At 43.9% G+C, this 24,337-nt stretch overlaps 1 protein-coding gene and 1 pseudogene across 6 annotated transcripts in view; both read left to right on the forward strand.

Moving 5' to 3' along the window:
- Positions 1 to 24,337, forward strand: part of NDUFAF1 (NADH:ubiquinone oxidoreductase complex assembly factor 1) — a 470,741-nt gene that overhangs the window by 141,553 nt on the left and 304,851 nt on the right. The gene's annotated exons all lie outside the window — the stretch shown is intronic.
- Positions 8,070 to 8,185, forward strand: LOC141120659 (5S ribosomal RNA; annotated as a pseudogene).

Here is a 24,337-nt window from a genome sequence, read left to right on the forward strand (position 1 = left end):
AGGAGAAGTAAACTCTTAAAGTTTGAGCCCTAACTGGAGCAATGACTACAATAAAAACATTTACAAGTGTTCTAATCCCTCTCCACTCTGTTCAAACCTTAAAAAAAAAGTTTTACCTTGGAGGCTGGGTTCACACTAATGCGATTGCAGAAATTGCATGTGATTCTTGTGCACATCACAGGCCATGTCTGTGCAGTGCGAATACAGCCATACGGTTTTTGTATGGCTGAAATCGCATCACATTCGCACCAAAATGGCACAAGATCGCATGGTTTTTCAGACTTAGTTATACTTTAAATAAACCATCAAAATCATTTTGTTGTTTGTTATATAACCACAAAAATATCTTATTACAAATTCTGAGCTATCCTGTGTCCTTTGCACGCTTCCTTTGTTATCTCAAAATATATATTTAGTTCTCCCAGTTACTTATCTTGGGACTTCAAATCAATTGGTGCTTACGCTTTGGAGATGAAGACAGTGGATTGAGTAGTTAAGCACAAAAAAAAAAAAAACCTGAGCAGGACTGATGCACACAAAAATTTATGATGTCAGCCCACAATAGGAAAATAAGAACTAAGTGCATTTCTAGCAGATCAACAGGTCTCTTTTTTTTTAATTTTGCCTTGGTATGCGCTTTAACTGCTTGCCGACCGTATATCATACATATACGGCGGCTCAGCTGAGCCAGATCGTGATCTGACACTTCTGTATATAGGGGCGTGTGCTGCCCGTGACCTGGCTGAGCTGTAATTAAACACAGCAGATGTCGATCACCGGGTGCTGGCCATTGGGTTACCGCCATCACCCAGGGATCACCATGAATTTACACAGGGCAGAGCCCTGCCTATGTAAACAAGGCAGAGCCCTGTCCTGTCAGCAGGGAAGTAATAGATTGTATTCCCTGCTTTTTTGGGGAGAGAAAATCAATTTCTTCCCCTAGTAAAAACACCTAACACTGTACACCAAAACACTGGCTAGGCACCCATTTAACCCTTTGATTACCCTAGATGTTTACAACTTTCCAGCCAGTGTCATTAGTACAGTGACAGTGCATATTTTTGCACTGATCACTGTATTGGTGTCACTGGTTAACAAAAAGTGTCAGTGTCCGCTGCAATATTGCAGTTGCTGGTCACCGCCTTTACTAGTAAAAAAATACATAAATAGAAATTCCGGGATATATCCCATAGTTTGTAAGTGCTATAACTTTTGCACAAACTAATCAATATAGCTTAAAGTGAGAGTAAACTCCCATGCATGAATTGTACCTATAGTAAAGCCTATAATAAGGACAGTGGTGTGGTGGTAGCACTCTCGCCTAGCAGTAAGAAGGGTCGCTGGTTCGAATCCCAACCACGACACTACCTGCCTGGAGTTTGCATGTTCTCCCTGTGCCTGCGTGGGTTTCCTCCGGGTACTCCGGTTTCCTCCCACACTCCAAAGACATGCGGGTAGGTTAATTGGATCCTGTCTAAATTGTCCCTAGTATGTATGAATGTGAGTTAGGGACCTTAGATTGTAAGCTTCTTGAGGGTAGGGACTGATGTGAATGTACAATGTATATGTAAAGTGCTGCGTAAATTGACGGCGCTATATAAGTACCTGAAATAAATAAATAAATAAATAAAATAAATACTTAATAGATACTGTAAATATCTCCTTATATGTGCACAGTTTAGGAGATATTTGCTGTACTTGCAGCCAGTGACGTCACCGGAGCATGCGATCTGAAGGAACGGCCCCCCGGCCGTTCCTTCAGAGTCCTGTGCCATAAACGGTGGGTCCTATGTGCATGCACAGAAGTAACATCGCGGCTCCAGCCGCTCACACAGCCAGAGTCCGCTCACACGGAAGGAAGTTGTTGGAAGCCCTGTCAGCGGTGACGGCGCTCCCCTGGATTCTAAGGTAAGTTTCACATAATATGCTAGTATGTGATGCATACTAACACATTATAAGTCTTTACACACAGTCTTTACACAGGAAAAGGAGGGGTATTCTGACCACGACAGTATTGTTAATAACACGTCACAGGATGTACTCTTGTGGCTAACAGAGCCGGAGTCAAGGAAAGACTAGATGAGCTTAACACAAATAAATCACCAGGACCAGATGACTTACACCATATAGTCCTCAAAAAAACTCAGGTTATAGCCAGACCATTATTCCTAATCTTTGTGGACAGCATACTGACAGGATTGGTACCAGCTGATTGGAGAAAAGCCAATGTGGTACCAATATTCAAAAAAGGGCAGAGACATATTCCTGGAAACTACAGGTCAGTCAGCTTAACATCATTAGTAGGCAAATTATTGGAGGGGATGATAAGGGACTATATCCAAGAATTTGCTGAAGAGAACCATCTCGTTGGTAGTAGTCAGCATGAGTTTACAAAGGGTTGTTCTTGCCAGACCAACCTGTTAACATTTTACGAGGAAGTGAGCTGCCTTCTAGATAGGGGGAGGCCTGTGGATGTGATGTATCTGGATTTTACAAAAGCATTCGATACAGTTCCCCATGAATGCTTAATTTACAAACTGAGGTCTGTTGGCATAGACCATAAGGTTTGTCCTTGGATAGAAAACTGGGGAGTGTCCAAGGGGTATTGATAAATAACCTGCACTCAGACTGGTCTGGAGTGGTAAATGGGGTTCCCCTAGGCTCTGTCTTGGGACCAATTCTGTTTAATTTATTCATAAATGCTATAGAGGATGGGATACATAGCTCAATCTCAGTTTTTGTGGATGACACAAAAAAAAGGAGGCCAATAACTTCACATCAGGATATAGGATTTTTACAGAAAGGCCTTAACAAAATAATAGAGTGGGCAACTAAATGGCAAATGCAGTTTAATGTGGAGAAATGTAAAATGCACTTGGAGGTAAAAATACAAACTACACAATAGAGGGTGAACCTTTGGGGGAATCAAGGATAGAGAAAGAACTGGGGGTCCTAGTAGAAGACAGATTTAGCAATAGGTGGAAATATCAAGCTGCAGCTACCAAAGCAAGCAAAATATTAGCATGGATAAAACTATAATCCTTTCACTTTATAAACCTCTGGTAAGGCCACTTCTGGATTATTCTGTCCAGTTCTGGTCACCAGTCCTCAGAAGGGATGTGCTGGAGCTGCAGAGAGTCCAAAGAAGGGCAACTAAATTAATAAGGGGATTGGAGGACCAGGGCCGTCTTAATAACATCATGGGCCCCTGGGCAAAGTAATGCACAGGGGCCCCAATTTACGCACCTACTCTCTGGAATTAGTTGATAGAGTTAAACATATATTTATTAGTACTTTCAATAAAATCTATTTTAAACAATATAAAAAGCAACACAAAGGGCACAGTACAGGGGTGGAGGCAGAAGGGCACAGTACAAGGGGTCAGGAGGGCACAATTCTGGAATCGGGAAGACACAGCACATGTTCAAGAATGCTGCTCAGGAAATGGCCATCCTGGGGCAGTTTAGTAAAAAGCTTGACTGGTCTAGCAAATATGGGACAGTTGGTATGTATGATGTAATGCAAGACTATCATGGGGTCCCCTATACATCTGGGGCCCCTGGGCAGTGCCCAGGGATGCCCATGCATTAAGACAGCCCTGTGGATGACCTCAATTAGGAGGAACGACTACAAGCACTAAATTTATTCTCGCTGGAGCAGAGACACTTGAGAGGGCATATAACTTTCTACAAATACCTTAATGGCGATCCAAGCATAGGAAAGAAACTATTCAGTCTTGGGGAGTGTAAGAGGACACGTGGCCACACAATGAGATTAGAGAAGAAGCGGTTTAATCTAAAGCTGCACAGGGGGTTTTTCACTGTTGGGGCGATAAGGATGTGGAACTCTCTTCCACAGTTGGTGGTGTCAGCAGGGAGTATTGATATTTATGAAAGACTCTTGGACGTGCATCTTAGTGAACACCATATACAGGGATATGGCAAATGATTATCGACACTAACACACACACCAACAGGTTGAACTAGATGGACTATTGTCCTTACTCAACCTTACCTACTATGTAACTATGTATAACTTTTGCCTTGCATATTTAAAAAATATATATATATTGCTGGCGGTTTACTTCCGCTTTAATGGGATTTTTCTTTAATTGTACATCACGGGACACAGAGCCATAGTAATTGCTATGTGGGTTATAGTCCACCTTCAGCTGCTGGACACTGGCACACCCTAAACGGGAAGTTGCCTCCCTATATAACCTCTCCCACTACTTTTTGCCAGTGTCTAAAGTGTTGGTCACGAGTGAAGATATGTTGTGCTGAGCTCCACTGGAGCAATCCTTGCTGGGGCTAGCTGTGCAGCCAGATCCATTCAAAGTGTCTTTTAGGCCAAATTGATTGGTGCCCGGGCCTCATATTCGAAGAAACGAGGTTCTGCTTGTAAACGCTTCTCTTTTTAGAGAGCTGGATCCCGGGATCCAGTACTTTTGGTATTAAGGCCATAAAGGTTTTTTTTTTTTTCTCTTCCATAAATTTTTATTGAAGTTCAAAACAGATAAATGTTACAATTCAAACAGCAGGAACCTCATACAAAAGGTTTTGTGAGTTACAAATATTGTTAATGTCGCGTTATGTACCAGAAAGAAAACCGGATGCAAAGCAATCAGGGAATCATATAAACTTATTCTCTATTTAGCACCTTTGTTATAAACCTAAGCATTTTTATATATAGATGGTCAACAACCCTGCTGTATCTGGTACTTTAATATTATCAGAAATCCGATTTCACAAACGAAAACGAGAAAGGAGGAAAAAGGGAACAAATGGAGGCTGAAAGAAAAATAGGGGCAAGAGAGGGAGAAATGAGAGGGACGGGGAAAGCGAAAGGAAAGGAAGAGGGGGAAAAAAATTGGGGGAAAGAGACGGGGGGGGCACAGGAAAAAAAGTGGGAGGGCGTGGTATGGGTTTTATGGGTTAGCGGGGTGAAAATAATAACACATCCTGTCATCTCTGCCCCCCCCCCCATCCCACCCCCCATCAGTTAACCGAGCGTGAGCTGTATGCAAAGGCCATAAGGTTTTACTGGTAGGGTGCTATTACAGGTCCAGGATTGTGGGTTCCCTGAGGGCCCCCGGTTCCTGAAGGTTTGTTAACGGAACCCACCGTGAAGGGTGAAGATTGGGTCTGTTGGTTTTACCACAGAAAACCCTGCAGTGGGAAAGGTAAGTGGAGTTTTCTAAAGAATTTTAAAATTTTCTTATAAAATGTCTCCTTTAAAGTAAATGTTGTCATGCCTAAATGTCACCACTGGGGGCTGTATGGAGCACATACCTTCTCATGCTTTGCTCAGAGATCACGCTGTGTCACAGAAGCAGCAGACTTTTTTTTTTCCTTCGGCTAGCAGACAGACCTCCAGAAGTTTGGGGGGTTTTGCTTCCTCCAGACACCCCCACCTGGGCTGAACTCTTCCCCTCTTTATGAGGCTGAGTATAAGGGAGAACTAAAAACGATTGGCAATGCCGTTTTCTTTCACTGCCCCTACTCGGCAGCGGCTTCCAGGGCTCCTCCACGCCATCCCTCCCTCACTCACAAGCCGATCCCGTTGGCTCGGAGGCCCGTGCTAGCAAGGGAAAACTTTTTTTGAAAGAGAAAGGAGGGGGCGCGATGCAATGTGGGGGACGCGGAAGTGTGTTTAAAAAAAAAAAAAAAAAAAACTCCATTTGTGCTGGCTGCAAAATTGTCGGAGAGACATAAGAGCAAAGAGGAGCATGAAAGAGGTTTTGGTGACACAGGCATTTCCTATTTGACACATTTACTATTTGCATCAGGTTGTGCATTAATAGCAGCGGCAGTGGCTGGACTATTGCTTAAGCAGTGGGTGCAATTTCTTCTGGTAGTACCTCTGCTTTGTGCATCGGGCTAAGGTCAGAAGGGGAGGGTTGAAACACCCCCAAAAAAGAGCTAAAAGGGTCTCCCTCAAGCTCTGGAAAGTCTACTCCTCTCTACAAATGGCATACTTCCCTGAGAGGGGGTGGCTGGTCAGAGTGAACATCGGGGCCATGAAAAGTTTGCAACTGTTTTCAACACTGCAGCCCCTGTTTATTTTACTAAAAAGATCTTTTTTTCCTGAGCCGTGATAGGTTTTTTAAAAAAAAAAAAGTTTAGCGACTTTAATAGCATCCCAGTGTGGGTCAAAATGCGACAGGTTCTCTTCCAATACCTAGGACCCTCAAACTGAGGAACTAGGGGCAGAAGACTAATTCCCTCAGGGGACCGTGGTGAGCTGAATCAACTGTTTTAATCTTAAGATTGAAGGTACAATTTCTTGCTGAATGGTCTACTCCACATTTATGTACCCTTAACTGAGTGTTTGGGTTCGCTAAAGCCTCCTCAAGCTGTGCATGCCTTTTCCTGTCCATTCATTGTTGGAAAAGCTTTTTTGTATCTGAGGGGATCACCCAGATAAACATTATTTTCCCTCCTAAAAAGTTTTCACACTTTATCCTATGGTGGAGGAAATTCACTAAGTAGGGTTTACCAGCAATTAACGCTGCTATATCCTCTGTGAATAAGGGTTTGACTTGTCCAGCAGACAATGCTCAAATGCTTAGGGATCCAACGAATAAAAAGTTGGAAATCCTATTAAAAAAAACAAAAAAAAACACTTTTTTTCTCTGGCAGATTGAGTGTGTCAGCCTGCGCTGACAGTAATTGCTTAATCGTTTAGAGACCAGTTTAAACAGGTGTTCAAGTTTATCCTGCTCAGCAGGCCCAGGATCTGGCAGCTTTATGTTTGCAATAGTTGCTATGAGAGATTCTATCCTTCAGGCCTTGCGCCCTTCGCTAAGCACCATGCGAAGCTCCTGGCTAGTCTTCCTTTTTGCGGTGAAACAGCTATTTGGGGATGATTTGGATAATACATTAAAAGAAATTTTAGTGGAAAAAGTACCCCTTTTGCCATTTAAGAAAAGGAGTAAATGTATTTTCGTTTTAAAGCTCCTTCTTCTGTGTCAGGGGCATCAGCCTCCAGGCAGTCACGACGGCTTCCGCCGTCAGGTTCAAAAGAGGTCTTGGGGGAGGAAACCTACAAGATACTGAAGCCTCTTTATGAGGAGGCGCCCCTGCTTGCTCAATGGGGGAATTCTTCTGCAGTTCTCAAGGATCTGGCAGGAAGAGTGTCAAGACGAATGGGAACTTCCTCAGTAGCTCCAAGGTACAAACTGGAGTTCCAAGAGTCTCCTCGTTTTCTCAGATCAAACGTTCCTAAGGATCCAGAGAAAAGGAAGTCTTTCTCTCAAGCATTGGACCATCTTTTGGCAAAAAGTGATCATGGTGGCCCCCATGTAAGAGCAGAGGCTGGGATTAAATCAAAATGGACATTTTGAATCTCAAAAATATAAATTCAATTCCTGAATATAACCACTCTTTTTTTTTTTTTTTTTTTTTTTTTTGCATGGAGTCAGTCCAATCACTTATCTCCATCATACAAGAAGGAGAACTTCTGGAGTCAATCAATGTCAAAGATGCATATTTCCATATGCCTATTTCCTCGCTCACTGGTAATATCTACTTTTCAAGGTGGAAAATCTTAATTTTCAGTGTGTAGCTCTGCTTTTTGGTCTAGCTACTGTACCTTGAGTGTTTACAAAGGTTCTGGCCCCTCTTCTAGCCAGATTAAGGTCCCAAGGTATAACGATTATGGTTTACCTGAACGATCTGTTCTTGATGGTCCAGTCGGTAGCCCGTTTAGACCAAAGTATGGTCGCCACATTCAACTACCTGGAATATCTAGGTCGGATTCTGAACCTAGGAGCAATCTTCTTTAAAACCATGAAGAAGGCTAAAATACTTTGGTCTGATCATAGGTACACCCAGAAAAGGGTATTCTTGCCCCAGGCAAAGATCAGCACCATAAAAGGAACTGATTTAGGGGGTCGAAGCAGGATGATTTATTCTATTCAACTTTGCATGAGGTTGTTGGGAAAGATGGTGGCTTCATTCGAGGCCATTCCTTATGCTCAGTTCCATTCAAAACTGCTGCAATACAGTATCCTATCAGCTTGGAACAAAGAATTCAAGCTCTAGATTTCCAATGTTTCTGACTCCAAAGCCTACGGCCACATCACCCTGAAAGCGCCCAATCTCGTCTGATCTTGGAGGCTAAGCGGGGTCGGGCCAGGTTAGTACCCGGATGGATCACCTGGAAATACCAGGTGCTGTAGCCTGGGTACGCCAGAGCCTCAGTTTATGGTTAATATCCAAAAATCTACAAGGGGGAAAATCCTTCCTTCAGTTACCACAAAAGTGGCCCAGATCAGAAATGGCCTAGCCCATTATTATAGAAATTCAGGCAGAGCACTTGGTTCTGAGGGCCTGAACATTCAGTTTACGGTATTGTCCTGCCAGGATTCAATCCGACTTTGCCACAGCAATGGCCTATATTAATCACCAAGGGGGCACAAGAAGTTGTGCAGCCCAGAGAAAGCTGAATCATATCCTATCTTGGGCAGAAAACAATGTGCTTTGCCTATCGGCGGTCTTCATTCTAGGAATAGAAAATTGGCAGGCGGACTACTTGAGTCGCCAGCAGCTGTTCCCGGGAGAATGGTTCCTTCACTCAGATATCTTTCTGTCAATATGTCAAAGATGGGGGATCCCAGACATAGATCTGTTTACATCCAGGTTCAACAAAGAAATCGACAACTTGGTGTCAAAATAAAGGATCCGCTAGCATGCGGAACAGATACCTTGCTATTCCCATGGAATCGGTTCTCACTGATTATGCATTCCCTCCTATTCTGCCTGCATCCACGACTACTTCGCAGGATCAAGCAGGAAGGGAAGCAGGGCCACGGCCAGACCTTCTCTTGGAAGGTCCGGTATTCCATCCTACTTTACAAACGCTAAATTTAACGGTTTGGCTATTGAGACCCACACTCTGAAGAAGCGTGGGCTGTCAGGTTCAGTGGTTTCTACCTTGGTTAATGCAAGGGAGTCGGCCTCCATAATTATATATTATGGAGCCTGGGAAGCATACAGTGGGGACGGAAAGTATTCAGACCCTCTTAAATGTTAGTAGAAGCGCCCTTTTGATCTAATACAGCCATGAGTCTTTTTGGGAAAGATGCAACCAGTTTTTCACACCTGGATTTGGGGATCCTCTGCCATTCCTCCTTGCAGATCCTCTCCAGTTCTGTCAGGTTGGATGGTAAACGTTGGTGGACAGCCATTTTTAGGTCTCTCCAGAGATGCTCAATTGGGTTTAAGTCAGGGCTCTGGCTGGGGTATTCAAGAACAGTCATGGAGTTGTTGTAAAGCCACTCCTTCGTTATTTTAGCTGTGTGCTTAGGGTCATTGTCTTGTTGGAAGGTAAACCTTCGGCCCAGTCTGAGGTCCTGAGCACTCTGGAGAAGGTTTTCGTCCAGGATATCCCTGGCCGCATTCATCTTTCCCTCGATTGCAACCAGTTGTCCTGTCCCTGCAGCTGAAAAACACCCCCAGAGCATGATGCTGCCACCACCATGCTTCACTGTTGGGCCTGTATTGGACAGTTGATGAGCAGTGCCTGGTTTTCTCCACACATACCGCTTAGAATTAAGGCCAAAAAGTTCTATCTTGGTCTCGTCAGACCAGAGATTTCTCACCATCTTGGAGTCCTTCAGGTGTTTTTTTAGCAAACCCCATGCAGGCTTTCATGTGTCTCTTGCACTGAGAAGAGGCTTCCGTCGGGCCACTCTGCCATAAAGCCCCGACTGGTGGAGGGCTGCTGTGATGGTTGACTTTCTCCCATCTCAGGACTGCATCTCTGGAGCTCAGCCACAGTGATCTTTGGGTTCTTCTTTACCTCTCTCACAAAGGCTCTTCTCCCCCGATAGCTCAGTTTGGCCAGACGGCCAGCTCTAGGAAGGGTTCTGGTTGTCCCAAACGTCTTCCATTTAAGGATTATGGAGGCCACTGTGCTCTTAGGAACCTTAGGTGCAGCAGAAATGTTTTTGTAACCTTGGCCAGATCTGTGCCTTACCACAATTCTGTCTCTGAGCTCTTCAGGCCTTTGACCTCATGATTCTCATTTGCTCTGACATGCACTGTGAGCTGTAAAGTCTTATATAGACAGGTGTGTGGATTTCCTAATCAAGTCCAATCAGTATAATCAAACACAGCTGGACTCAGATGAAGGTGTAGAACCATCTCAAGGATGATCAGAAGAAATGGACAGCACCTGAGTTAAATATATGAGTGTCACAGCAAAGGGTCTGAAGACTTAGGACCATGTGATATTTCAGTTTTTCTTTTTTAATAAATCTGCAAAAATGTCAACAATTCTGTGTTTTTCTGTCAATATGGGGTGCTGTGTGTACATTTAATGAGGAAAAAAATGAACTTAAATGATTTTAGCAAATGGCTGCAATATAACAAAGAGTGTATGTCTCCTGGTGTGAAACCAGGGGTTGCACCCCAGGAAATAGGTCAAAGGTAGAATCCTTGACTTTCTGCAGATGGGGTGAGAGATAAAGCTGGCCTTGAGTGCTTTCTAAGGACAGGTCTCGGCCTTATCGGTATTATTTCAATGACCACTTGCTTCGCACTCTTTGTTTTGTAACTTTATTCAGGGGGTAACACGGCTTAATCTGCGGTTGATCACCCCCTGAACCCTTAGGACTTGAATTTAGCTTTGTCGGCATTACAAAATAGCCTTTTTTTGGGCTGATACAACATATTCCCTTGGTCCTTTTTGACAAGGAAACTATTTTTTCTGGTAACCATATCTGCTGCAAGAAGGCTATCAGAATTGGCTGCTCTTTCTTGTAAAGAGCCATATTATTATTTTTTTCAAGGATTGGGTAGTATTGCATCCTCATCCTAATTTTTTACCGAAGGTAGTATCAGGTTTTTTATCTAAACCAGGATATTGTTCTACCCTCCATTATTTTCCAGAACCCTGTTCTATAGAAGAAAAATCACTCTCTTGATGTGGTGAGAGCAGTCAAAGTCTACTTAAAGGCAACTTCTCAGATTCGGAAAACAGATGTTTTGTTTGTGTTGCCTGAAGGTCCCAAAAGAGGACAGGCAGCATTGAAATGTACTATTTCTAAATGGATTCGACAAGTAATCGTTCAAGTTTATGGTTTAAAGAGGTCGTTTCTATACTCTCAAATCAAAGCGCACTCCTCTAGGGCTGTTAGTGCTTCCTGGGCAGTGCATCACCAAGCCTCCATGGCTCAAATCTGCAAGGCAGCAACTTGGTCTTCAATCCATACATTTATCAGATTCTATCAGATGGATGTAAAAAGACATGAGGATGTCGCCTTTGGGCGCAGTGTACTGCAGGCAGCAGTATAAGTCCTCTGATCTCATGGTGCCCTACTTTTGTTGTCTCCCTCCCCTCAGTTGGCATTGCTCTGGGACATCCCACATAGTAATTACTATGACTCTGTGTCCCGTGATGTACAATTAACCACTTCAATACCAGGCACAATTTTCAGCTTTCAGCTGTCACACTTTGAGTGACAATTGCGCGGTCATGCTACACTACCCAAACTTTTTTTTTTTTTCATTTTGTTCCCACAAATAGAGCTTTCTTTTGGTGGTATTTGATCACCTCTGCAGTTTTTATTTTTTGCTAAACAATCTAAAAAAGAACAAAATTTTGGAGAAAAAAAAGTTTTTCTTTGTTTCGGTTATAAAATTTAGCTTTCTCCTTCACTGATGAGCACTGATAAGGTGGCATTGATGGGCACTGATGAGGATGCACTGATATGTAGAATTGATGGGCACTGATAGGTGGCACTGATATGCAGCACTGATGGGCACCAATAGGTGGCACTGATATGCAACACTGATGGGCACTGACTGGCAGCACTGACAGGCGGCTGTGATGGGCACTGGCTGTGCTGATAATCAATGTGCTGATTATCAGCACAGACCCCCCTCTGACATGGAGAGCTGCTGATCAGCTCTCCCTGTCAGCGCAAACTGAGAAATGCCGTTTACCGGCACTTCCTGGTTCACGCGGTGATGCGCTGTGATTGGTCACAGCCGATCACATGGTAAGAAGCCTCTGACAGAGGCTTCTTATCACGATCGGATATGGGGGGTGTCATACTGACACGCCGCGATCGCTGCACTTTGCGCCCCCATGTTATTCTGCTGGACGTCGTATGATGCCCAGTCAGGATAACAGAACCACTTCCCGGCCATCATTCTGCATATGGTGGGCAGGAAGTGTTTTAAGAAAATAGGATTACCTGTATAGCTATAGCTATAGCTTACCTGTAAAATCCTTTTCTTTTGAAGTACATCACAGGACACAGAGGTCCCGCCCCTATTTCTAGTATACATGTGTATGTCTTTGCTACGAAACTGAGGTACTCCCAGTAGTGGGAGGGGTTATATAGGGAGGCAACTTCCTGTTTAGGGTGTGCCAGTGTCCAGCACTTGAAGGTGGACTATAACCCACATAGTAATTACTATGGCTCTGTGTCCCATGATGTTCTTCAAAAGAAAAGGATTTTACAGGTAAGCTGTTATAAAAATCCTATTTTTTTGCAAAAACATAGTCATGAAGCGGGGTAAATATTCCGGAGGGCAGGTGGCTGTAAACCTTGCTACTAATATTGCTTTTCATTAGGTAAAATTAAGCCTATATTGATAGTGTGCTTTGCTTTTGTTTTTTAAAGAACTTGCCTTTACAGTTTCTCCAGCTTCAAACGTGCAGGTCACATGATCACTGTTGCTTCCACAGCAATGCATGAACCTGCCGGTGGGTGTGTGCACTGCTGGGGTATGTACGTCATTATAAGAAATTGCATTGCCACAGAGCGTCTGCTTTTCCATGACAATGGAACACAATCAGTCCCGGCAGCATAACGTCACTTCCCCCTCAAGGGAAATGCACTGTCAATCAAGGCTGATGGGTGGCTATGTACTGACTATGGAATATACAGGTGAACTGTGCAAAAGCAAATTCTTCAGCATATCAGAGTATCTTAAGTGGAATGATGGCAAGGTGTAAAACTTACCACGTTAGCATGGATTGGCTGCCATGCTAGTGTAGTCAGTTCACTTGTAGGAGGAGCAGCGTGGCAGCATCAACCAGGTAAATTAGAACTTTGGCAGGCAGAAATATAATATGAACATGACAGATCACATTTAACTAATTTAAAGAGCCAGTGCATTTATTTTTTTGTAAGGTTTACGACCAATTTAACACTTTTTTGACTTCATCATAAAAATCATTCCACAAGTGACAAGATTGCATTTAGATTCAGATACTAAACAATAACTTTAAAAACAATTGTCTTTTTTACAGTCATTTAAAAGTCTTTTTTTTTTTCTATAAAAATAACAAACCTGTTATGCTTACCTGCCCTGTGTACTGGATTTGCACAGAGTAGCCCCAATCCTCCTCTTCTGTGCAATTTTTCCTCTGCTTTTTTATTTTTCACTTATAGCTTTCAGAGTTTGTAAAAGACCCCCAAAACTACTTATTTTCTGAAAGCATATGACCTCTAGAATAAAAAGAAGGTGCTACTGATTTTTTAGACCCTGCGGTATTTGCACAAATGTTTATCAAACCACTGTATTCACAAAAAATACACTAAAACCATTATTAGCAGATAAAAACAAAGCTAACTTTACAAAATTCCTGCTACATCCCTTCTAAATATCAAAGCTTAACCTGTATGGAGTTAATAAATAACAAATATTTGTAAATTTTAAATTGCACCTTTTTACAAAATGGTGAAAATCGAACGTACCCAAAAATTTCTCTAAAAATCCAAATCAATTTCAAAGTTTTTAAAATACCCCCAAACCATATATCTTCTGAAAGCATATGACCTCTGGAATAAAAAGAAGGTGCTACTTCTTTTTTAGGCCCTGTGGTATTTGCTCAAATGTTTATCAAAACAATATTTTTGCTAAAAATACACTAAAACCATTATTAGAAGATAACAACACAGCTAATTTTACAAAATTGTAAACTGAAAGGTAACCAGGAGATTATGCCCACCCAAACCTGTATTACCCCGTCCGCGTTGATGGAAATCCCAAACAGAGCTGCCACTTAAATGATCAAGGTATATAAAAACTGAATCCACCCTTCAATGGTATAGGCGGATAGTGGCGCTAACCTTAATAGTGGCAAGACAGGGTCGGATCTCACCGTTCCTGTCACTATAGAGTGAATTGGAAGTGTGCTGACTCTCCAAAATAATAGAAGATGCAATAAAAATCACTCTTAAAAAACGTAAACAGAAAATGTGACACTCTAGTGTGAACTAATAGTATCCCCAATAAAAGGCTATAGTGTGATGACCATATGCTGAAATTCACCACGTGACAGTACAGAATAAATAATAACTACAATATATATTCCTTAGCAGCAGTGAAATCCAAATGTGAAGTGTAAAATAAAACAGATCAAAAATAATAAAAATATAAAAAATATATAAAACAGTCCACTGAAATTGTGATGATGAATGAGTGATAAAATGCAAAAAAATCCAAGAAAAGGTGCAGGTGTCCTCAAAGTCTTTCAACCGTGATCCGCAGATGTCACCACACCTCAGTGACGTGATTCCACTCCCTTCTGAAGTTCAAACTCACCAGCTATTAAGTCCTCCCACTCTCGTGTTTGGCCGTACAGAGCCTCCAACCCACTCTCATGGGGGTTAACATGCGACCCAGGTCTCCTCTGCTATACACTGGTTAATCTCCTCACAACCAAGAATTCATATATGGAATGAAAGAAATACTCCAATAGTGTAATAACGTTAAAACACATCAATTTATTCACACTAAAACAGCGCCAGTGAACTCACATGTCAATAAAAGCAGATAAGCAAAATCACTTCACAGCAGTTGCAACATCACACGGCAAACTGGATGGTGATAAAGCGAAACCAGAACACACGGCCACTGCGGACCCAGGGAGTAAAAGCAGCTGGAGAGCGTCTCACCCGCCTGCAACAGCCCATCCCTCCGCCGATCCCCGCTCCGTCACCCGTTCCTCCTTCCTAAACTCCTTGTGTCAGATTGCCAGATAGCCACGCCCCGACATGTTTCATCACCTGGACTTATTCATGGGGTTGGCTATCTGGCGAGGCAATCACCAATTTATGCAGATCGACTGGGCGGGCGCAGATCACTCTGCGCTAAACACTTCCTGTGTCCCCGTGACCGCGATACACACAATCTCTCCTCCTAGAAAGCAGCTGCAACAGGATGTAGTGCTTTTTGAACGCTACTAACAAGGGATCTAAGGAATCATTCTTAATGTTCCCCTTCTATAAAATGAATTACAATAACTTTTTAAAGTGCTTTGTGGCTAAAAAATTACTACCCTGTGGCAAAATGAATAGTGTACATATACCTTCATAATTGTACTCAAACTAAATACAAAAATAAGTGCTAGAAATAAAGTGTGACATTACATCATTGTGCACATCCAAACAAATAAGACAAATACATAAATAAATTTGATAGTGTCAAAAAAAGTAATAAAATTAAAAAAAAAAAAATTTTTTAAATTATTATTTTCAAGAGAGATTTTTTTCAAAAACAACTCTTCTTGTGTGTATGTATGAAACCTCAGTAATATTAGCAATTCATTGTGAAACATAACAATATTCAAACATATCCCAGTATATTAATAACTGCTAAGTGCAAATGAATGTATCCCAATGTTTTAGTGTTTCGAGGTATGAAGTACTCCGTGCTACAGAACTTATATATATTCAAACTCCAATAGTCATATTCATGTGACTTTAGATCTTTGAGAAACACAATTGCCAAACATATAAAAAAAAACATATATACAAAATATATATATATATATATATATATATATATATATATATATATATATATATATAAATTTTTTTTTTTTTTTTTTTAATTTTTCATATATCCTTTATATATATTGTGCACCCACATATCTCATATTTATCTTCAATTTCTTTACACCATATATGCATGTATTCCCCATCCATTCAGGAAATACACTGGTTATCTAGATGCATGAACTTGAAACTACATGTATCTATCCCAAAAGTTAATGTCCAACTGTAATGCTGGTGGTATATATTCTCTAATGCCCCGTACACACGGTCGGATTTTCCGACGGAAAATGTGTGATAGGACCTTGTTGTCGGAAATTCCGAACGTGTGTAGGCTCCATCACACATTTTCCATCGGATTTTCCGTCACACAAAGTTTGAGAGCAGGATATAAAATTTTCCAACAACAAAATCCGTTGTCGGAAATTCCGATCGTGTGTACACAAATCCGACGGACAAAGTGCCACGCATGCTCAGAATAAATAAAGAGATGAAAGCCATTGGCCACTGCCCCGTTTATAGTCCCGACATACGTGTTTTACGTCACCGCGTTTAGAACGATCGGATTTTCCGACAACTTTGTGTGACCGTGTGTATGCAAGACAAGTTTGAGCCAACATCCGTCAGAAAAAATCCTAGGATTTTGTTGTCGGAATGTCCGAACAAAGTCCGACCGTGTGTATGGGGCATAAGAGTTATTAATGAAACAGTTTAGATCAAGTTCAATGTTCATTCCTCCAGGGCACAGACATTTGAGCAAAAAGATCCAACGGGTTTCCCTCTGAGAGAGATCCCTGACCCGGTAGGACCCTCTCCAGGACTGGTGTACCACATCCAAGCCACAGAACTGCAAAAGACTTGGGTCCTGGTTGTGTTTCTCCTTGAAATGGAGAGAAACACTGTGGTATTGGAAACCTTTCTTAATGTTAGCTAGATGTTCAGCAGTCCGCACTTTTGATAGCCTCTTGGTGCGCCCAACATAGAATAGACCACACGGGCACCACAAGAGGTATACCACAAAGGAGGAATTACACGTGATAAAGTCTCTAATTATTATTATTATTATTATTATTATACAGGATTTATATAGCGCCAACAGTTTGTGCAGCGCTTTACAACATGGGGCAGACAGTACACTTACAATACAAATCAATACAGGAGGGATCAGAGGGCCCTGCTCGTTAGAGCTTACAATCTAGAAGGGAGGGTCAAGTGGAGACAAAAGGTAATAACTGTGGGGAATGAGATGATGGAAAAAAAAAAAAGAAAGTACAGTTGTTAGGTGTGGGTAGGAGAGGCTTCTCTGAAGAGAAGGGTTTTCAGGCATCTTCTGAAAGCTAATAAAGTAGGAGATAAGCGGACAGATTGGGGTAAGGAGTTCCATAGGATTGGAGAGGCTTTGGAAAAGGCCTGGAGGCGAGCATGGGAGGAGGTGACAAGGGAGCTAGAGAGCAGGAGGTCTTGAGAGGAACGAAGAGAGCGAGTAGGTTGGTATTTAGAGACCAAGCTAGTGATGTAGCTGGGGGTGAAATTGTGGATGGCTTTGTACGTAGTTGTTAGAATTTTGAATTTAATTCTTTGGCCGAGCGGAATCCAGTGGAGGGATTGACAGAGAGGAGTGGCAGACACAGAGCGATTGGTAAGGTGGATGAGTCTGGCAGCAGCATTCATAATGGATTGAAGAGGTGATAGACTATGTAGAGGTAAGCCAATGAGAAGGGAGTTGCAGTAGTCAAGGCGAGAGATGACCAGCGAGTGAATTAAGAGCTTTGTTGTGTCATTGGTTAGAAAGGGGCGTATTTTGGAGATGTTGGGGAGGTTGAGGCGGCAGGATTTGGACAGTGATTGGATGTGTTGCTTGAAGGAGAGTTCAGAGTCTAGGACTACACCTAGTACCTTGGCATGTGGGGATGGGCTTATAGTTGTGCCGTCGATTTTGTCAGAGAGATCAGGGGAAGAGGCATAGGGGGGAGGAAAAATTAGAAGTTCGGTTTTGGCTAGATTGAGTTTAAGGAAGTGGTGAGACATCCAGACTGATATATCTGAGAGTAAATTACTGATACGTGAGGAGACAGAGGGAGTGAGCTGAGGGGTAGAGAAATAGATTTGGGTGTCATCAGCGTAGAGGTGGTATTGGAAGCCATGGAAGGCTATCAGTTGACCCAGGGAGGCAGTGTAGATTGAAAATAGTAGAGGTCCAAGAACAGAACCCTGAGGGACCCCAACAGAGAAAGGAAGAGGAGAGGAGGAAGTAGAGTTATAAGAAACGCTAAAGGTGCGGTTGGATAAGTAGGAAGAGAACCAGCGAAGTGTACAGTCACGGAGACCAAAGGCGTGTAGTTTTTTGAGGAGGAGGGGGTGGTCAACCGTATCAAAGGCAGCAGAGAGGTCCAGGAGTAGGAGTACAGAATAGTGTCGATTAGTTTTGGCCGTTAGTAGATCGTTTGTTAGTTTTAGGAGAGCAGTTTCTGTGGAGTGTTGAGGACGAAATCCATACTGAAGGGGATCGAGAAGGCCATTAACCAGCGAGGTGGACGCTCAGTCGGTTGTAGACCAGACGTTCGAGGAGTTTGGATAAGAAGGGGAGCAAGGAGATGGGGCGTAGGTTGTTAAGATTGGATGGGTCCAGTGAGGGCTTTTTAAGTATGGGTCTGACAAGTACATGTTTTAGAGAGTTAGGGAAGATGCCAGAAGAGAGGGAGAGATTGAAGATGTGGGTTAGAGAGTGTAGTATAGGGCCAGAGGGTGAACGTAGCATTTGTGAGGGAACAGGATCCAGAGGGCAGGTGGTAAGGTGGACATTAGCAAGTAGTTTAGCAACTTCGTCTGTAGTGGTGGGGTTGAAAGAGGGAAATAATGATTGTGCCTGTGGGCATGAAGTGTAAAGCATGGAGGGTGTCGGCACAGTAGAGATCTCAGCGCGAATAGTATCAATCTTCTGTTTGAAGTGATTGGCAATCTCCTGTGCAGTGAGTGAGTTGGCGGGTGGAGGCGGTGGAGGATGAAGTAGAGAGTTGAAGGTGGAGAAGAGTTGACGGGGACAGGATGATAAGTTGCTAATGAGAGTGGTAAAATAGGTCTGCTTGGCAGAGAGGAGGCTGGAGTTGTATTTTTGGAGGGCAGATTTATATTGGTAGAAATCTCTCTGGGACTTAGTCTTACGCCACAGGCGCTCCAGAGCACGACTACGTTTTTTTAGACTTCTAGTATCATCTGTTTGCCAAGGTTTAAGGGGTCTGGGCTTGATTCTGTGTGTAGTGAGGGGGGCAAGTGAGTTCAGTGAGGCTAGAAGTGAAGCATTGTACACAGAAGTGGCTAGGTTGGTGCAGGATAGGGGTGAGATTTTGTTGTAGAGGTTGTTGATAGCAGAGTAGAGAAGAGAAGGTTTGAGATGACGTAGGTTTCTACGGGTAACTTTAAGGTGGTTGAAGGGAGAGGAGGTGAAGGAGAGGGAGAGAGTGAAACTAATAAGGTGGTGATCAGAGAGAGGGGATGGATAGTTAGAGAGGTTGCATGGAGTGCAAAGGTAAGAGAACACGAGGTCAAGGATATTGCCTTCTGAGTGAGTTGGAGCATGTATCCACTGCTTCAGGTCAAAGGAGGATGTTAGGCTGAGAAGTTTGGAAGTGGAAGGAGTGTTAGTATTAATAGGGATGTTGAAGTCCCCGAGAATGATAGTGGGGATTTCAGAAGAAAGAAAGTAGGGTAGCCAGGCAGAGAAGTCTTCAAGAAAGGTTGATACTGGTCCAGGGGGCCTGTAGATCACAGCTATCCTTAGGGAAATTGGAGTAAAAAGGCGAATACAGTGTGCTTCGAAAGAGGAGAGTGACAGAGAGGGAGGTGGCTGAAGTACCTGAAAGGTGCTATGTGGGGCTAGAAGGATTCCGACACCTCCTCCCTTACGTCCGCTCGATCTGGGGGAGTGAGTCCAGAGAAGACCACCATGGGATAGGGCAGCAGAAGATGCAGTGCTGGATTCGTGGAGCCAGGTTTCGGTAATGGTGAGTAGGTTAAATGAGTTGGCAATAAAGAGGTCATGGAGAGAGGTGAGCTTGTTGCAGACAGCGCGCGAGTTCCAAAGGGCACAAGAGAAAGGGAGTCTGGATTTGGGAAGAATAGAAATGAGAATTAAATTGTGTTGATTGTGGCGGCTGCTGCCAGAGGGTGAAGGGTGCATGGGGTACAGTTAAATGATGGAGGCCCAGGGTTTGGGGATATATCTCCAGAGGTTAGGAGAAGCAAGAAGGTGAGGGAGGTAATATGGGAATGGGATTTATATGAAGTGACATGCCCCAGGGTCTTGGAGATTTTTAGTGTATGTGGATTTAGAATTAGCAGGAGTTGGTGGGTGCAGTAATATGGACAGGACAAGAGTGAGGGTGATATATATATATGCTGTGGGGGGGGAAAGAGGGGTGAAGGAGAGATAGTTTTAGGATGGAGGACAGAGTTGTCAAAAGCAGTGGTAGAAAAAGCATGTTACAAAGGAAATGAGCTAAAGGAGTAAACAAGTTCACCTGATGTCTGTGTGCTGGTTTTCAAAGTGTTTATCTTGTGTCCTTTCGCTTTGTGCCTTCGCTGAAGTGCAGTCAGAAGTGCATTTCACTTGTAGAAATCGCCACTTTGAAAAAGAGCCAAGTTGCAAATGTGTCCCCCCTGCAAATGCTTCCCCCAAGAGAAGCTTAAATATATACTGATAGGGGTAGGGTGTGGGCGGATTTCAATTAGCAATCAAGAGGTTATAAAGCTTGGCTGGTTAATAGGGCAAAATTCTTAAGTCACAAACAGACTAGCAAGAGGGCACTAAAGTTAAGAGAGCCATAATTTTGGGTAAGACAAGGGAGATAATAAAGCATTGTAGTGTGGACAGGTCTACAGACAGTTAAGTAAAAATAACATACCAGCATTATTAGAGACACATAAGAAAAAAAAGATAGCAGTGTTTCAGTTTTTGGCTGGAGTTGTAGCAGTAGGAGCATACCAGAATTAAGAGACATAGGTGACAGATTTCACTAATGCGATTCTGGCTGGAGTTGTAGCAGTAGGAGCATACCAGAGTTAAGAGACATAGGAGACAGATTTCACTAATGCGATTCTGGCTGGAGTTGTAGCAGTAGGAGCATACCAGAGTTAAGAGACATAGGAGACAGATTTCACTAATGCGATTGTGGCTGGAGTTGTAGCAGTAGGAGCATACCAGAGTATGCTAATATCTAATCTCAAATGTCTCTCCCTCCACATTAGTGATTTGAGTCATAACCCTGTTTCTTACCTGTACTGTTTTACAGCAAATACACTTCCTACATGCATAAAACCCCTGTAGATTAATTTTAAATGTTTGCTGCTGAGGTGAATTCAAAACTTTCTTCACTACTCTATGACCAAAATTCGGGGCCCGTCTGTAGATAAATCTGGGGTGGTTCGGTAAAACCTCCCCCAAATCCCTATCTCGACACAGGATATGCTAGTGTTTCTTAAAAATACCTTCCACATCCCTATACTGGTGATGAAAATCTGAGATGAATCCTAGCTGATGTTGGTCAGTAGGTGCCCCAGTACCTTTCTCTTTTAAACACTGTTTCCTAGGTATATAAGCCACTTCCTGGATCACTTTATTAATGGTCATACTATCATATCCTTTCTCTCCTTAAGTATGTTAGACTGAACATTATAAGTGTTCAAATCCGAACAATTCCGTCGGACTCCGAGCATCTGTCCCTTTGGTATATTTTTAATCCAGTAGGGATGATGTCCACTCCTGATAGATAGCTGTTTCGATCTGTCATCTTAAAATACACTTGTGTGCTCAGAACATTTTTGGTTTTCATAATGGTGACATCCAGATAATTGACTGAAGTGTCACTGATGACATATTCCAATCGGATGTTGTGGGAGTTGTTATTCAAACGTTGGATAAACTCAACCGCAGATTCCTTCGATCCCCCCCAAATGAACAGGAGGTCATCTATGAATCTGCGGTAGAATAACAACTGAGATGGTTTAGTATTAAACACTTGTCTATCCTCCCACTCTGCTAAAAAGAGGTTGGCGAAGTTGGGAGCATATTTAGCTCCCATAGCCACGCCAACCTTCAGGGTGTAATAATGTCCATTGTACCAGAAGTAATTGTGGGTCATGCAAAAATCTAAAGCATGACCCACAAAAACCTTCTGCACATGAGGAATGTCCTCACGTTGACTAAGCGCCCAATTGAGCGCCAGTGCTGCATCCTCATGTTGGATAATGGTATAAAGTGAGGCCACATCGGCCATCACTAATTATAAATCAGAAGTGGCATCAAACTTAACCTCTTGTAAAGAGCGTAGCAGGTCAGTGGTGTCCTTCAGGTAAGCTTTAGTGACCTTCACTCTAGGTTGCAAAAACGTATCTAAAAATTCCCCCAACCTGGCTGTGATGCCGCGTACACACGATCGGACTTTTTGGCATACTTGGTCCGGCACACTTTCCGACGGACTTTGTCCGCCAGGTGCGCCGGACTTTAAAACGGACGGACTTGCCCACACACGACCGGACTTTCCGGCGGGCTAAGTCTGACGGACTTTCAGAATTGAGATTGACTGTGACGTTTTAGGGGGCGTGGTCAACATCACCACGCCCCCTAAAACGTCACAGTCCCAGCATCCCCAGGGACTGTGACATCATAAGGGGGCAGGGTCTCCGCCTATATAAGTCACAACGGAGCCCTCAGAGAGCAGTCCAGCCAGAGAGAACGTCGTGTCAACATCTGGAGAAGAGAAAAGGGAAGAAGCCCAGAAGTCCGGACCTCCGCTGGCAAGAGAGCGGCCTGAAGACAGCGGAGGAGCCGGCCGAAGAACTGGAACACCGGGAGAAGAGGCCAGAGAGAGCGGAGAAGACACCAGCCGGACACCAGGAGAAGAGGAACCGGAGGGACCCCCGAAGCCGGAAGAAGACCCCCGAAGCCGGAGGAAGACCCCCCCGGAGCTGTTTAATAAATTATTTTAAAAACCTGTGTAGTGTGTTTTATTATTGACACTTTTTCCATAGGTGAATGGGTAGGGGTACCATGTACCCCATACTCATTCACATAGGGTGGGGGGCCGGGATCTGGGGGCCCACTTAATATAGGGGGCTCCCAGATTCCGATAAGCCCCCGCCCGCAGACCCCGACAACCAACGGCCAGGGTTGTCGGGAAGAGGCCCTTGTCCTCATCAACATGGGGACAAAGTGCTTTGGGGTGGGGGGGCCCCGCAGGGCGCCCCCTCCCCCAAAGCACCCACGCTCCATGTTGAGGGCATGCGGCCTGGTACGGTTCAGGAGGGGGGGGGTGCGCTCGCTCGTCCCCACCCCTTTCCTGACCGGCCGGGCTGCGTGCTCGGATCGGGGTCTGGTATGGATTTTATAATCCCTTTATATAATCCATACCAGACCTAAGGACCTGGTATCCCCCGCGCTCGCCGCAATAGGAAAATTTGTTTTTCCTATTGCAGCGAGCGCGAAATGCAATACCCTGCCCTTGCGCCGTATCTGGTCCGTTGGACCAGCATACAGACGAGCGGGCTTTCCGTCGGACCAGCACACAGACGAGCGGACTTTCCACCAGAAACTGAGTCCGACGGAAAGATTTAAAACATGTTTCAAATCTAGGTCCGGCGGGCTTTTGGGACAAAGTCCGCCGGAGCCTACACACGGTCAGATTGTTCAGCGGACTCTGGTCCACCGGACCAAGTATGCCGGAAAGTCCGCTCGTGTGTACGCGGCATGACTGACCCTATACCGTTCACAATGGGACACGCTGGTGGCACCCTTAGATCCTTGTGAATCTTGGGAAGGGTGTAAATTATGGGGATACGACATGAGCTAGGGACCAAATAACATTTTTCTTTACGGTTCAAGGCTTGGATGCCATAACCCCACTCCACCAATGAGTCCAACTGTATCTTATACTCATTCGTAGGGTCAGATGCTAATCTGCAATAGGTAGTCCGGTCATTCAACATTTCCAACAACTGGTTATGATAGAACGCTTTCTCCAAAAAAAACACCCCTCCCCCCTTATCCGCCAGAAGGATGATAATGTCATTTTTATCCTCTAATGCAGGGGTCCTCAAACTTTTTAGACAGGGGGCCAGTTCACGATCCCTCAGACTGTTGGGGGGCCGCGCTATAGTTTAAAAAAAATATGAACTAATTCCTAAATTCCTATGCACACATCTTTTTTGTAGTGCAAAAGAATAAAAGAATGAATAATAAATAATAATATATATAGGGGATGGACAGGGGGACAGTGGGATGGACAGAGGGGTGGACAGGGGGACAGTGGGGGGGACAGTGGGATGGACAGAGGGGTGGACAGGGGGACAGTGGGGTGGTCAGGGGGACAGAGGGATGGACAGGGGAACAGAGGGATGGACAGGGGGACAGAGGGGGGACAGGGGGACAGAGGGGTGGACAGGGGGACAGAGGGGTGGACAGGGGGACAGTGGGATGGACAGGGGGACAGTGGGATGGACAGGGGGACAGAGGGGTGGACAGGGGGACAGAGGGATGGACAGGGG

This window comes from Aquarana catesbeiana, linkage group LG13 (assembly GCF_042186555.1).
Source record: "Aquarana catesbeiana isolate 2022-GZ linkage group LG13, ASM4218655v1, whole genome shotgun sequence".
Classification (NCBI taxonomy): domain Eukaryota; kingdom Metazoa; phylum Chordata; class Amphibia; order Anura; family Ranidae; genus Aquarana; species Aquarana catesbeiana.